The following is a 13,703-nucleotide window of genomic DNA, read 5'->3' as shown; positions in this document are numbered from 1 at the left end:
ATTTTCTCCCATTCCGTAGGTTTTGTTCTTCTTTTATTTCTGGTTTCCTTTGCTGTGCAGAAGCTTGTAAGTTTAATTAGGTCCCATTTGTTTATTCTTGCTTTTATTTCTTCAAGGAGAAAATTTTTGAGATGTATGTCAGATAATGTTTTCCCTATGTTTTCTTCAAGGAGGTTTATTGTATCTTGTCTTATGTTTAAGTCTTTGATCCATTTTGAGTTGATTTTTGTATATGGTGTAAGGGAGTGTTCTAGCTTCATTGTTTTACATGCTGCTGTCCAGATTTCCCAACACCATTTGCTGAAGAGACTGTCTTTATTCCAATGTATATTCTTGCCTCCTTTGTCAAAGATGAGTTGACCAAAAGTTTGTGGGTTCATTTCTGGGCTCTGTATTCTGTTCCATTGGTCTATATGTCTGTTTTGATCCCAATACCATGCTGTCTTGATGACTGTAGCTCTATAGTATTGTCTGAAGTCTGGGAGAGTTATTCCTCCAGCCTCTTTCTTTCTCTTCAGTAATGCTTTGGCAATTCTAGGTCTTTGATGGTTCCATATGAATTTTATTATGATTTTTTCTACTTCTGTGAAATATGTCCTGGGTAACTGGATAGGGATTGCATTAAATCTGTAGATTGCTTTGGGCAGTGTGACCATTTTAACAATATTGACTCTTCCAATCCAAGAGCATGGAATATCTTTCCATTTTTTGAAGTGTTCTTTAATTTCCTTCATCAATGGTTTATAGTTTTCTGTGTATAATTCTTTCACCACCTTGGTTAGATTTATTCCGATATTTTATTACTTTGGGTGCTATTTTAAAGGGGATTGTTTCTTTACTTTCTTCTTCTGTTGATTTATCATTAGTGTAAAGAAATGCAACTGATTTTTCAACGTTAATTTTGTAACCTGCTACCTTGCTGAATTCTTCAATCAGCTCTAGTAGCTTTTGTGTGGACCTTTTCGGGTTTTCTATATATAGTAACATGTCATCAGCATATAATCACAGTTTTACCTCTTCTTTTCTAATTTGGATCCCTTTTATTTCTTTCTCTTGCCTGACTGCTGTGGCTAGGGCTTCCAGGACTATGTTGAATAGGAGTGGTGATAGTGGGCATCCTTGTCTTGTCCCAGATTTTAGTGGGAAGCTTTTGAGTGTTTCACCGTTGAGTACTATGCTGGCTGTAGGTTTGTCATATATAGCTTTTATTATGTTGAGATATGTTCCCTCTATACCCACTTTGGTGAGAGTTTTTATCATAAATGGGTGTTGAATTTTATCAAATGCTTTTTCTGCATCTATTGAGATGATCATGTGGTTTTTGTCCTTTCTCTTGTTGATGTGATGTATTACACTGATTGATTTGCATATGTTGAACCAGCCTTGTGTCCCTGGGATGAAACCCACTTGGTCATGATGCATAATCTTTTTTATGTGTTGTTGGATTCTGTTTGCTAAAATTTTGGTAAGGAGTTTGGCGTCTATGTTTATCAGTGATATTGGCCTATAATTCTCTTTTTTTGTAGTGTCTTTGCCTGGTTTTGATATCAGGGTGATGGGGGCTTCATAGAATGAGTTTGGGAGCATTCCCTCCTTTTCAATCATCTGGAAGAGTTTGAGAAGGACTGGTATGGGTTCTTCTTTGTATGTTTGGTAGAATTCCCTGGTGAAACCGTCCGTTCCTGGACTTTTACTTGTAGGGAGGTTTTTAATTGCTATTTCTATTTCCTTTCTAGTGATCGGATTGTTCAAGTGTTCAGATTCTTCTTGATTCAGTTTTGGTGGACAGTATGTTTCCAGAAACTTGTCCATCTCCTCTAGGTTATCCAGTTTGGTTCCATATAGTTTTTCATAATATTCTCATATGATATTCTGTATTTCTATTTTGTTTGTTGTAATTTCTCCATTTTCCTTTCTTATTTTGCTAATTTGTGCTCTCTCTTTTTTCTTCTTTGTGAGTTTGGCCAGAGGTTTGTCGATTTTATTTACTTTTTCAAAAAACCAGCTTTTGGTTTGGTTGATTTTTTCTATGGTCTTGTTAATCTCTATTGTATTTAATTCCTCTCTGATCTTTATTATTTCCTTCCTTCTGCTGCTTTTTGGGGCTTTTTGTTCTTCTTTTTCTAATTCATTCAGGTGGTGGGTTAAATTGTTTATTTGAGATTGTTCTTCATTTTGAGGAAGGCCTGTATCGCTATAAACTTCCCTCTTAGCACTGCCTTTGCTGCGTCCCATAGGTTTTGAGTGGTTGTGCTTTCATTATCATTTGTCTCAAGGAATTTTTTAATTTCAGCTTTGATTTCCTCATTGATCCATTGTTTTTTCAATAACATATTGTTTAATCTCCATGCTTTCCTTTTTTCTCCTTTGTTTCTCTGTTGTTGATTTCCAGTTTCATGGCATTGTGGTCAGTAAAGATGCTTGAGATATTTTCTATCTTCTTAAAATTGTTGAGGTTTCTTTGTGCCCAAGTACATGATCGATCCTGGAAAATGTTCCATGTGCACTTGAAAAGAATGTATATCCTATCTTTTGGGAGTGTAATTCTCTGAAAATATCCACCAAATCTAGTTTTTCTATTGTAGTATTTAATTTCTCTATTGCCTTGTTTATTTTCTGTCTGGAAGATCTGTTTAGTGATGTTAATGCAGTGTTAAAATCTCCAACTATGATTGTATTCCCATCAATATCCCCCTTTATCTCTGTTAGTAATTCTTTTATGTACTTAGGTGCTCCTATATTGGGTGCATATATATTAATGAGTGTAATATCCTCATCTTGTATCACTCCTTTAATCATTATAAAATGTCCTTCTTTATGTTTCTTTATGGACTTTGTTTTAAAGTCTATTTTGTCTGAAATTAGTACTGCAACTCCTACTTTTTTGCTTTTCCATTTGCATGGAATATCCTTTTCCATCCTTTCACTCTCAATCTATATGTGTCCTTCTCCCTAAAGTGGGTCTCTTGTATGCAGCATTTTGAAGGTTCTTGCTTTATTATCCAGTCTGCCACTCTGTGTCTTTTTACTGGAGCATTTAGTCCATTAACATTTACAGTAATTAATGATAGATGTGTGTTTATTGCCATTTTGAACTTATCTTTGCAGTTGAATTGGTATATCCTCTTTGTTCCTTTCTTCTTCCTTTTGTGGTTTGGTAATTTTCCTTTGTATTATCATGGATTTTATTTAATTTTTTTGACTCCTTTGTAAATTTTTGGCTTGTGGTTACCCTTTTTTGTAAATCTATCAACCCATTACTATACCTGTTTTTATTAAACTGATAGTAGCATGATCTCAAACCCATCCTACTATTAAAAAAATTTAAAGAAGAAAGAAAAAATATTCTATATTTCCCTGCCTCCCTCTCCCACTCTCAGTGATTTGTATGTCTTCTTTTATAATTTCATTTTTACTTCATTTGTAATTCATGAGTTATCACCTTTCCAGTTGTGTGTTTCTCATTTCTGTAGCATCCTGTTGCTTTTCTATTTAGAATAGCCCTTTCAATATTTCTTTTAGCATGGGTTTAGTGTTGCTAAACTCCTGCAGCTTTTTTTTGTCTGTGAAACTCTTTATTTCTCCTTCCATCCTGACGGATAGCTTTTCTGGATAAAGGATCCTAGGCTGCATCTTTTTTTCATTCAGGGCTTTGAATATATCTTGCCACTCCCTTCTGGCCTGTAGTGTTTGTGTAGAGAAATCAGCTGAGAGCCTTATGGGGGTTCCCTTGTAACTTACTCTTTGCTTTTCTCTTGCTGCCTGTAGAATCATTTCTTTATCCTTGACTCTGGCCATCTTGATTATGATATGTCTTGGTGTGGGTCTTTTTGTGTTCTTCCTGTTTGGGACCCTCTGAGCTTCCTGTACTTGGATATCTGATTCCTTCTTTAAGTTTGGGAAGTTTTCAGTCATGATTTCTCCAAAAACCTTTTCAATCCCCTTTGATCTTTCTTCCCCTTCTGGGACCCCTATTATGCGAAGTTTAGGATGCTTTATATTATTCCATAGGTCCCTTATGATATTTTCATTATTTTTTATTTGCTTCTCTTGTAGTTCTTCTGAATGGGTGCTTTCTATTTTCCTGTTTTCTAGGTCACTAATTCGTTCCTCTGCATTATCTAGTCGGCTTTGCACAGCTATTAGATCATTCCTCATCTCTGTCAATGAGTTTACCCATTCTACTTGGCTCTTCTTTATAGCTTCAGTTTCATTTTTGACATATTTTATATCTCTAAACACTATCTCTTTTAATTCCTTTAGCAATTCGATCACTCCTTTTTTGAAATCTTGATCTAGTAGGCTATCGATGTCTATTTTATTGATCTTTCTTTCAGGGGATTTCTCTTGTTCTTTTAATTGGGAAAGGTTTTTCTGCTTCTTCATCTTGCTCATACCTCTTTGGCACTGTGGTTTATGGAGTATCAGTTGTTTATTTTGGTCCTTAAGGATTTTATCTATCTGATGCCTATTTAGGAATAGAATTTAGGAAAAAAGAAAGAAATAAGAGAGAGAGAGAAAGAATTTTTAAAGAAGGGAGAAATAGGGTTTGAAAACAGTGTATAATGAATAATAGAAGAGTGAGTTGAAGCAGAGTATTAATCGGGTTGAGACGTCCTTTTGAAACCTTTACATAAAAAAAGGGGGGGGGAATGAATAGATGTATTTGAAACCTGTGTCTAATCAATAGCAGGACATCAAAACCCAAGAGAAATAGAAATGCATTAAGAAGTAAAGATTAAGAGAGTAATAGTAAATAGAACAGGTAAAAACAGATTTAAAAAAAAAAAGGGGGGAGGGTTTGTCGGTGTTCTCCTGGAGTCTGTGTGCTTTTAATGTGAAGTCTTTCTGTCTTCATCCTGTTTTGGAAGGTCAGCTTGCTGTTTTCAGAGGCCCTCCGTTGGCGCCCTCTTCTGTTCTGCTCCCAGCACCTGTCAGCAAGCCGATCGCGCCTCCTCCTAACACTGGGTCAGGTGCAGCTCTCTGCTGTGGGCGGGCGGGTCGCTGCCCCTCCCGATGCCGCAGTCAGATGTTGCAGACTGGCCAGGTAGGAGGGTGGTTCGTGCCCCCTCCCAGCACCTCGGTCAGGGGCTGTGTTCCTGCCCAAAAGCCGGGGGGCCGCTCTCGCTCTACCTGCGCAGCCGCCGGTAGCTCCGCTGCTCTGTGCGGCTGCGCGCTCCGCCGTGGTCGGCGCTCCGCGGGTGGGCTCGGGGAAGACCGAGAGACAGCCGTCTCCCTGCTCCGAGCCAAAACCCAGCTCCTTGTTTGTCTTTGTGGAGCAAGTTCTCTGAGGGACCAGGATAGAAGGATCCTATCTGCCCTGGGCTGCAGGCCAGTCTCAGTCTGGCCTTTGAGGCTGCTAAGCCCTTTGGTGAGGATGCAGGTTTCGCCCCCGCCCGAGTGCTCAGCGCGGAGGATATGGCGGCTGTGCCTGAGCCCCGCCTCTCTTCCCCCGAAAAGTTTCCACGGGTTTTCAGAGATGGGGGTGTGCACCCTTCCCCCGAGAGCACATCAACCTTGCTGTTTTATGGAGGGCCCAGGTTGTTCTGCCCTGTGCACCCACAGCCACGGCACACAGCGCCTTGGTTCCCCTGGGGCTGCCTCCGTGCAGCCACTTCCGTCCTCTGCCCAGCTTGTGCAGCCTGGCCCTGCCCACGGCTGCAGGCCTGCATCTCAGGCTGGGTGTCGGGGGGGGATGCTCTGTGCCCGTTTAACTTAGTTCCGTTAGTCAAGGGCTGCTCTGTACAGATCCGAGCCTCAGAGGCTCCCCTTCCATCCCGCTGGCCTCTCAGTTGGCGCTGGGAGACCCAGCGAGCAAGCGCCAGTCTTCCTTTGCCGCTCCCTCTCCGCGGGACCCGTCCCGCGCTGCTTTGCCTTTTGTTCTTTCTTTTTTCCTTTTCTCCTTCCAGATTTTTGGCGTCTTTATCTTTTGAAGAGGGCGATGTTCTGTAGGAGTTCCTCAGGTGCTCTGGTTGGCTGAGTGGGTCTGTAGATGTGGGTCTTTGTGTATTTGTGGGAGAGGGCGAGCGTCCTTCTACTCTGCCATCTTCTCCATCTCCCCTCATTGTAGTTTTGATTTGCATTTCTCTGATAATTTGTGATTTTGAGCATCTTATTTCATGTGCCTATTGATCATTTGTATGTCTTCCTTGAAGAATTGCTTGTTTAGGTCTTTTGCCCATTTTTGGATTGGGTTGTTTGGTTGTTTCTTATATAAGTCGTATGAGCTGCTTATATATTCTGGAGATCAAGCCTTTGTCGGTTTCATTTGCAAAAATTTTCTCCCATTCCGTGGGTTGTCTATTTGTTTTACTTATGGTTTCCTTTGCTGTGCAGAAGCTTGTAAGTTTCATTAGGTCCCATTTGTTAATTCTTGCTTTTATTTCTATTGCTTGAGTAGACTGTTCTAGGCTAACATCATTGAGATGTATGTCAGATAATGTTTTGCCTATGTTTTCTTCAAGGAGGTTTATTGTATCTTGTCTTATGTTTAAGTCTTTGATCCATTTTGAGTTGATTTTTGTGTATGGTGTAAGGGAGTGTTCTAGCTTCATTGATGTACATGCTGCTGTCCAGTTTTCCCAACACCATTTGCTGAAGAGACTGTCTTTATTCCATTGTATATTCTTGCCTCCTTTGTCGAAGATGAGTTGACCGAAAGAGTGTGGGTTCATTTCTGGGCTCTCTATTCTGTTCCATTGGTCTATATGTCTGTTTTGGTACCAATACCATGCTGTCTTGATGACTGTAGCTCTATAGTATTGTCTGAAGTCTGGGAGATTTATTCCTCCAGCCTCTTTCTTTCTCTTCAGTAATGCTTTGGCAATTCTAGGTCTTTGATGGTTACATGTAAATTTTATTATGATTTGTTCTAGTTCTGTGAAATCTATCCTGGGTAATTTGACAGGGATTGCATTAAATCTGTAGATTGCCTTGGGCAGTATGACCATTTTAACAATATTGATTCTTCCAATCCAAGAGCATGGGATATCTTTCCATTTTTTGAAGTGTTCTTTAATTTCCTTCATCAATGGTTTATAGTTTTCTGTGTATAATTCTTTCACCTCCTTGGTTAGATTTATTCCCAGATATTTTATTACTTTGGGTGCTATTTTAAAGGGGATTGTTTCTTTACTTTCTTTTTCTGTTGATTCATCATTAGTGTAAAGAAATGCAAATGATGTTTGAATGTTAATCTTGTAACATGCTACCTTGCTGAGTCTTTCGATCATTTCTAGTAGTTTTTGTGTGGACCTTTTCTATATATAGTAACATGTCATCAGCGTGTAGTGATACTTTTACCTCTTCTTTTCCAATTTGGATCCCTTTTATTTCTCTCTCTTGCCTTAGTGCTGTGGCTACGACTTCCAAGACTATGTGGAATAGGAGTGGTGATAGTGGGCATCCTTGTCTTGTCCCAGATTTTAGTGGGAAGCTTTTGAGTTTTTCACCGTTGAGTATTATGCTGGCTGTAGTTTTGTCATATATAGCTTTTATTATGTTGTGGATTTTTCATAGATGCCTTTTATCAACTTGAGGAACTTCCCTGGTATTTGTGAATTTGTTGAATGTTTTATCACATAGCAGTGTTGGATTTTGTTAAATGCCTTTTATCTTTTGAGATGATTGTGTAGTTTTTGTCCTTTATTCTATTAATATGGCATATTCGTTGATTTTCAGATACTGAAACTCTCTTGCCTTCTTGGGATAAATCCTAATTGGTCATGATGTATAATGCTTTTTATATGTTGCTGGATTATGTTTAGTAGTATTTTGTGAGGATTGTTGCATCTATTTTGATTGAGGATATTAGTCTGTAATTTTCTCTCTGTGTCTGTGTAGTTTGGGTATGAGTGTGACACTGACCTCAAAAAATGAGCTTACAGATGTTTCCTCTATAATTTTTTTGAAGATTGATATTCTTTAAACATTTGGTAGGATTCACCAGTGAATCCATCTGGTACTTGGCTTCACTTTGTGAAAAGTTTTTTTGTTTGTTTGTTTGTTTGTTTGTTTTTTTACTTTTTATAGATGTATTCAGAGTTTTTCTTTCTTCTGTATTTGGTTTCAGTAGTTTGTGTCTTTCTAGGAAGCTGTCCATTTCACTTAGATTACCTAATTGTTGGCATACAATTTTTTCACAGTATTCTCTTATAATTCTTTTTATTTATGTAAGGCTGATGATAATGCCCTAACTTTCATTCCAGGTTTCAGTAATCTGTGGCATCTTTCTCTCTGTTTTTTGTCTTATTTAGTCTATTTAAAGATTACCAATTTTGTTTATCTTTTCATTTTAATTTAATTTTTGTTGATTTATAATTTTATTCTATTAGGAAAACATACTTTGTAAGACTTCAGTCCACCAAAATTTATTAATGGTTATTTTTTGGCCTAGCATGTAGTCTATTCTGAGGAATATTCCATGTTCCCTTATAGGATATGTATTCTGCTGTTTTTGGATCCAGTGTTCTAAGAATCTGGATGTCTAGCTGTTCTATAGTGCTAGGCAGTATGTTTTATTTTTTATTGAAGTGTAGTCAGTTAAAAATGTGTCAATTTCTGGTGTATAGCACAATGTCTCAGTCATGCATATACACACATATATTTATTTTCATATTGTTTTTCATTAAAGGTTATTACAAGATATTGAATATAGTGCCCTGTGCTATACAAAGAAATTTGTTGTTCTAATCTATTTTCGTATATAGTAGCTAACATATGTAAATCTCAAACTCCTAAATTTATCCTTTCCCACCTCCTTTCCCCCTGGTAACCATAAGATTATGTACTATGTCTGCCAGTCTGTTTCTAGTTTGTAGATGAGTTTATTAGTGTCCTTTTTTTCTTTTTTTAGATTTGAAATATGAGTGATATCATATGGTATTTTTCTTTCTATTTCTGGCTTACTTCACTTCGAATGACAATCTCTAGGTCCATCCATGTTGCTGTAAATGGCATTATTTTGTTCTTTTTATGGGTGAGTAGTATTCCCTTGTATAAATATACCACCTCTTTATCCAGTCATCTGTCAATGGACATTTAGGTTGCTTCCATGTCTTGGCAATTGTATATAGTGTTGCTGTGAACATTGGGGTCATGTATCTCTTCAAATTAGAGTTCCCTCTGGATATATGCTCAGGAGTGGGATTGCTGGATCATATGGTAAGTCTATTTTTAGTCTTTTGAGGAATATGCATACTGTTTTCCATAATGGATGAACCAAACAACATAACCACCAGCAGTGTAGGAGGGTTCTCTTTTCTCCACACTCTCTCCAGCATCTATGATTGGTGTACTTTTGAATGATGGCCATTGTGACTGGCGGGAGTTGATACCTCATTATAGTTTTGATATGCATTTCTCTGATAATTGGTGGTTTTGAGCATTTTCTTCATGTGCTTATTGGCCATTTCTCTCTCTTTACTGGAGAATTGCTTGTTTAGGTTTTCTGCCCATTTTTGGATCAGTTTGTTTTTTTGTTATTAAGTTGTATGAGCTTTTTATATATTCTGGAAATTAAACCTTTGTCATTCCCATCATTTGCAAATATTTTCTCCCATTCCATAAGTTTTTGTTTGTTTTAATTATGGTTTCCTTTGCTGTGCAAAAGCTTATAAGTTTAATTATGTCTCATTTGTTTATTTGTGCTTTTATTTCTATTGCCTGGGTAGACTGCCCTAAGAGAACATTGCTAATATTTACATCACAGAAAGCTTTGCCTGTTTTTTTTTTCTAAGAGGTTTATCATGTTGTGTCTTATATTTAAGTCTTTCAGCCATTTTGAGTTTATTTTTTTGTATGGTGTAAGGGAGTGCTCTAGCTTCATTGATTTACATGCTGCTGTCCAATTTTCCCAATACCATTTGCTGAAGAGTCTGTCTTTTCTCCATTGTATAATCTTGCCTCCTTTGTTGAAGGTTAATTAACCATTGGTCTGTAGAAGAAGTATGTTTCTTAGTTTCAGTTTTTAACAGTATTTTCTCATTTACTTGAAAAACACTTAAACAGGAAACAAGTTGATTAAACTTTAATAAAGGCAGGAAACTGGGGGTTGGAGCCAAGATGGTAGAGTAGAGAGACTCATAGCTTACACTTTCCCACAAATACCCAAAAAATTAAATCTACAAATCCAGTGAATTACGAAGAACACCTACTGAACTTTGCCAGGGTGTCTCTCATTTTAAAATACAGGGGGATTCTCACAAAATCTGGTATGAAAACAGGAAAAATAAAAATTCAGTTCAGAACCAGTCCTGTAGGGAGAGGGTGGCATAGGAAGCAAGGCACCCTCATGCTAGGATGTCCCCTCTCAAGCCAGGAGGTAAGTGGGGACAGAAGCAGAACTTCTGAGGCTCAGAAGAGAAAGTGACAACTACTTGCCAGATAGAACTAAGGGAAACTTGCCACCAAGGGTCCCTGTGATTCCCAGTCCTAGAAGTGAGCAAGTAGTGATGAGCCAGGACAAGCTGCTGAAGATTAGGTGAGGAGATCAAGAAGAAAGCTGGGGCCCACTGCACAGAGGCAGCCTCAGGAGACTGGAGGACCATGTAAGCTCTGGCTAGGGTGTGTGTGGAACAGAACAGCCTGAGATCCCATAAAAACACCACTATTGGTGTGTGTTGGGGGAGGGCACAACACAGCAGCACCATAGCCACTTTTCCCACTTGATTCCATTGTTGGTGTGTTCTCCAGAGAAGAGAGATGGGGGGCCCAGTCATAGCCATCACTGCTGTGAGGAGACAGGGCTGAAGACTGAATCCATATCCTGCAGCCCTGCAACTCTTAGGGTGGGACTGAGATTTATTTATAGCCCCAGATAGATAGGGCAGATTTGCTCTCTCTGGACCCTTTCTAGACCTCTGGGACAAACAGGCAGTGAGTGGAGTTCTGACTCACAGTGAGGGTGAGTATAGGTATTTACAAGCCAGTATACCTTACCATATGTGGAGGCAGGGCTGGGGTCTGTGCTGACCTTGTGATACACCACAGATTCAGGTGTGTGACACAAACTTGCTACTGTGGGTCTTAGCACCTGACATTGACAAATCTGCACTGGTGGTTCCTGGGGCTCAGAACCTGGGGGACACCAGAGCTGGTACCTGACATTTCTACAACTAAGGGGGGAACAAAGGCAGCATCAACAAAGAGTACTTTGTAAGCCCACATAACAAGTTACAGACAACACCCCAGAGGACATTTCCTGAGGGATATCTCCTGCCAACTCTTCATCCTAGCTGAAGCACTCCAACCCTGCCTACTATGCACCACAGCCCAGAAATGGGCCTAGAAGCCTCTATTCTAGCAACAGAGGAGCAGATCCAACCCTTGTCAATGTTGTTAAAACTAAAGAACAAAAAAGAGGCTCTTCTCACCAACAATCAGGGCAGGCTTTGAATACTACACCAACCACACCCTCAATCAAAGGGATAACAGTCAACACTCATGGAAGAAAGATGTGGCAACCATCCATACTAAGAACAGCCATCACATCAAAACTGTTAGATGCACACAGTCTACACAGGAATGCTTCCACTTTAAATAAAAACAAACAAACAAAAAATAAAACAGCCCTTCAAGACCATAGTAGATAACTGATACTCCTAAATCCATAGAGCCAGAGAAATATAAGTAAAATGAACAAGGAAAGGAACTACTCCCAATTAAAAAAAAAAGAGAGAGAAATTCCCTGAAAGAATGATTAATGAAAGAGACTTTGATAGTCTACTAGATCATGAGTTCAAAAAGGGAATGATTAATGCAATAAAGGAACTAAGAGAGACCATCAATAGAGACAGAGACTACTTTAAAAAGGAAATTGAAACAATAAAGAAGAGACATTTGAAAACAGAAAATTTAATTGCTGAGATAAGATCCAAGATAAAGGCAGTCAAAAGCAGACTAGATAATGCAGAAGAATGAATAAGTGACTTAGAAGACAGGATAACAGAAGTCACGCAATCAGAACAACAGACAGAAAAGCAAGTATAAAGAAATGAAGGCAATATAAGGGACCTATGGGATACTATAAAGCATGCCAACCTATGCATAATAAGGGTCCCAGAAGGAGAAGAAAGAGAAAAGGGGATTAAAAGGTATTTGAAGAAATCATGACTGAAAACTTTCCAGACCTAAAGAAGGAAACAGATATGCAAGTACAGGAAGCACAGAGGGTCCCAAACAAGAAGAGAAAAATAACCCAAACAGACCTACACCAAGACATATTATAATTTTGATGGCCAAAGTTAAATATAAAGAAAGGATTCTGAAGGCAGCAGGATAAAAACAAAGAATTAATTACAAGGGAAACCTCATAAGGCTTTTAATTGATATCTCTACACAAATGCTGCTAGCCAGAAGTGAGTGACAAGATATATTCAAAGTCCTGAATGAGAAAAAGCTGCAATCTAGGATACTCTATCCAGCAAGACTATACTTTAGAGTAGAAGGAGAGATAAAGAACTTCACAGACAAGCAAAAACTAAAAGAATTCAGCAATACTAAACCTATACTAAAAGAAATATTGAAAGGTCCACTCTAAATTGAAAAGAAAAAGGAAGCTATAGAAATGAGAAAAACATAATTGAAAATGTGATAACTACAGTGAATTGCAAGAGAATAAACATGAATATATAAAAAAATAAGTAAAAATAAAGAGTATTAAAATCATAAAAGGTGGGAGAAGGGAGCAGGAAGATATAGATTTTCTCTTTCTCTTTCTTTCTTTTTTTTCCTTCTTTTTAGGATGTGTTTGAGCTTACACGACTATCAGTCTAAAACAACCAGATATCTAAAGTAAGGTAAACATAGTTGAAAAACAGGGTAACCACAAAAACAAACGCATACAATAGAGTCACAAAAACCAAAAAGAAAACAAGCTGATACAAAAGAAAATGATCAAACCACAAAAAGAAAAAAAGAAAAAGGAAAAGAAAGGAACCAAGAAGAAATACCAAATCAACCGGAAAACAAAGTTCAAAATAGCTGTAAACACACATCTATAAATGATTACTATAAATGTCAATCCACTGAATGCTCCAATCAAAAGACAAAGAGTGGCAGATTGGATAATAAAACAAAATCCTACAATATGCTGTCTATAAGAGACCCACTTTAGAGTGAAGGACACATATAGATCAAAAGTGAGAGGATGGAAAAAATATTCCATGCAAATGGAAATTACAAGAAAGTGGGAGTAGCAATACTCATATCAGACAGAATAGACTTTAAAAAGGTGATAAAGAGAGATAATGAAGGACACTATATAATGATCAAAGGAGCAATACAAGATGAAGATTTTACACTCATTAACATATATGCACCCAGTATGGGAGCACCTGAATATATAAAACAAATACTGACTGACATAAAGTGAGAAATTGGTGAGAATACAATAATAGTAGGAGACTTTAACACCCCACTAACATCATTGGACAGGTCTTCCAAACAGAAAATCAATCAGACAATGGAGATATTAAAAGACACAATAGAACAGTTGGTATTGGTTGACATATTTAGGAAATTACATCCCCCTAAAATAGAATATACATTCTTTTCAAGTGCTCATGGAACACTCTAGAATAGACCACATACTCAGGCACAAAAGAAGCCTTCACAAATTTAAGAGGATAGAAATTATTCCAAGCATCTTCTCTGACCACAATGGCATGAAACTAGAAATCAACTACAGGAAAAGATGACAGCAT

This window comes from Camelus dromedarius, chromosome X (genome assembly GCF_036321535.1).
Source record: "Camelus dromedarius isolate mCamDro1 chromosome X, mCamDro1.pat, whole genome shotgun sequence".
Lineage (NCBI taxonomy): Eukaryota > Metazoa > Chordata > Mammalia > Artiodactyla > Camelidae > Camelus > Camelus dromedarius.
Note: the sequence above shows the minus strand (reverse complement) of the source record.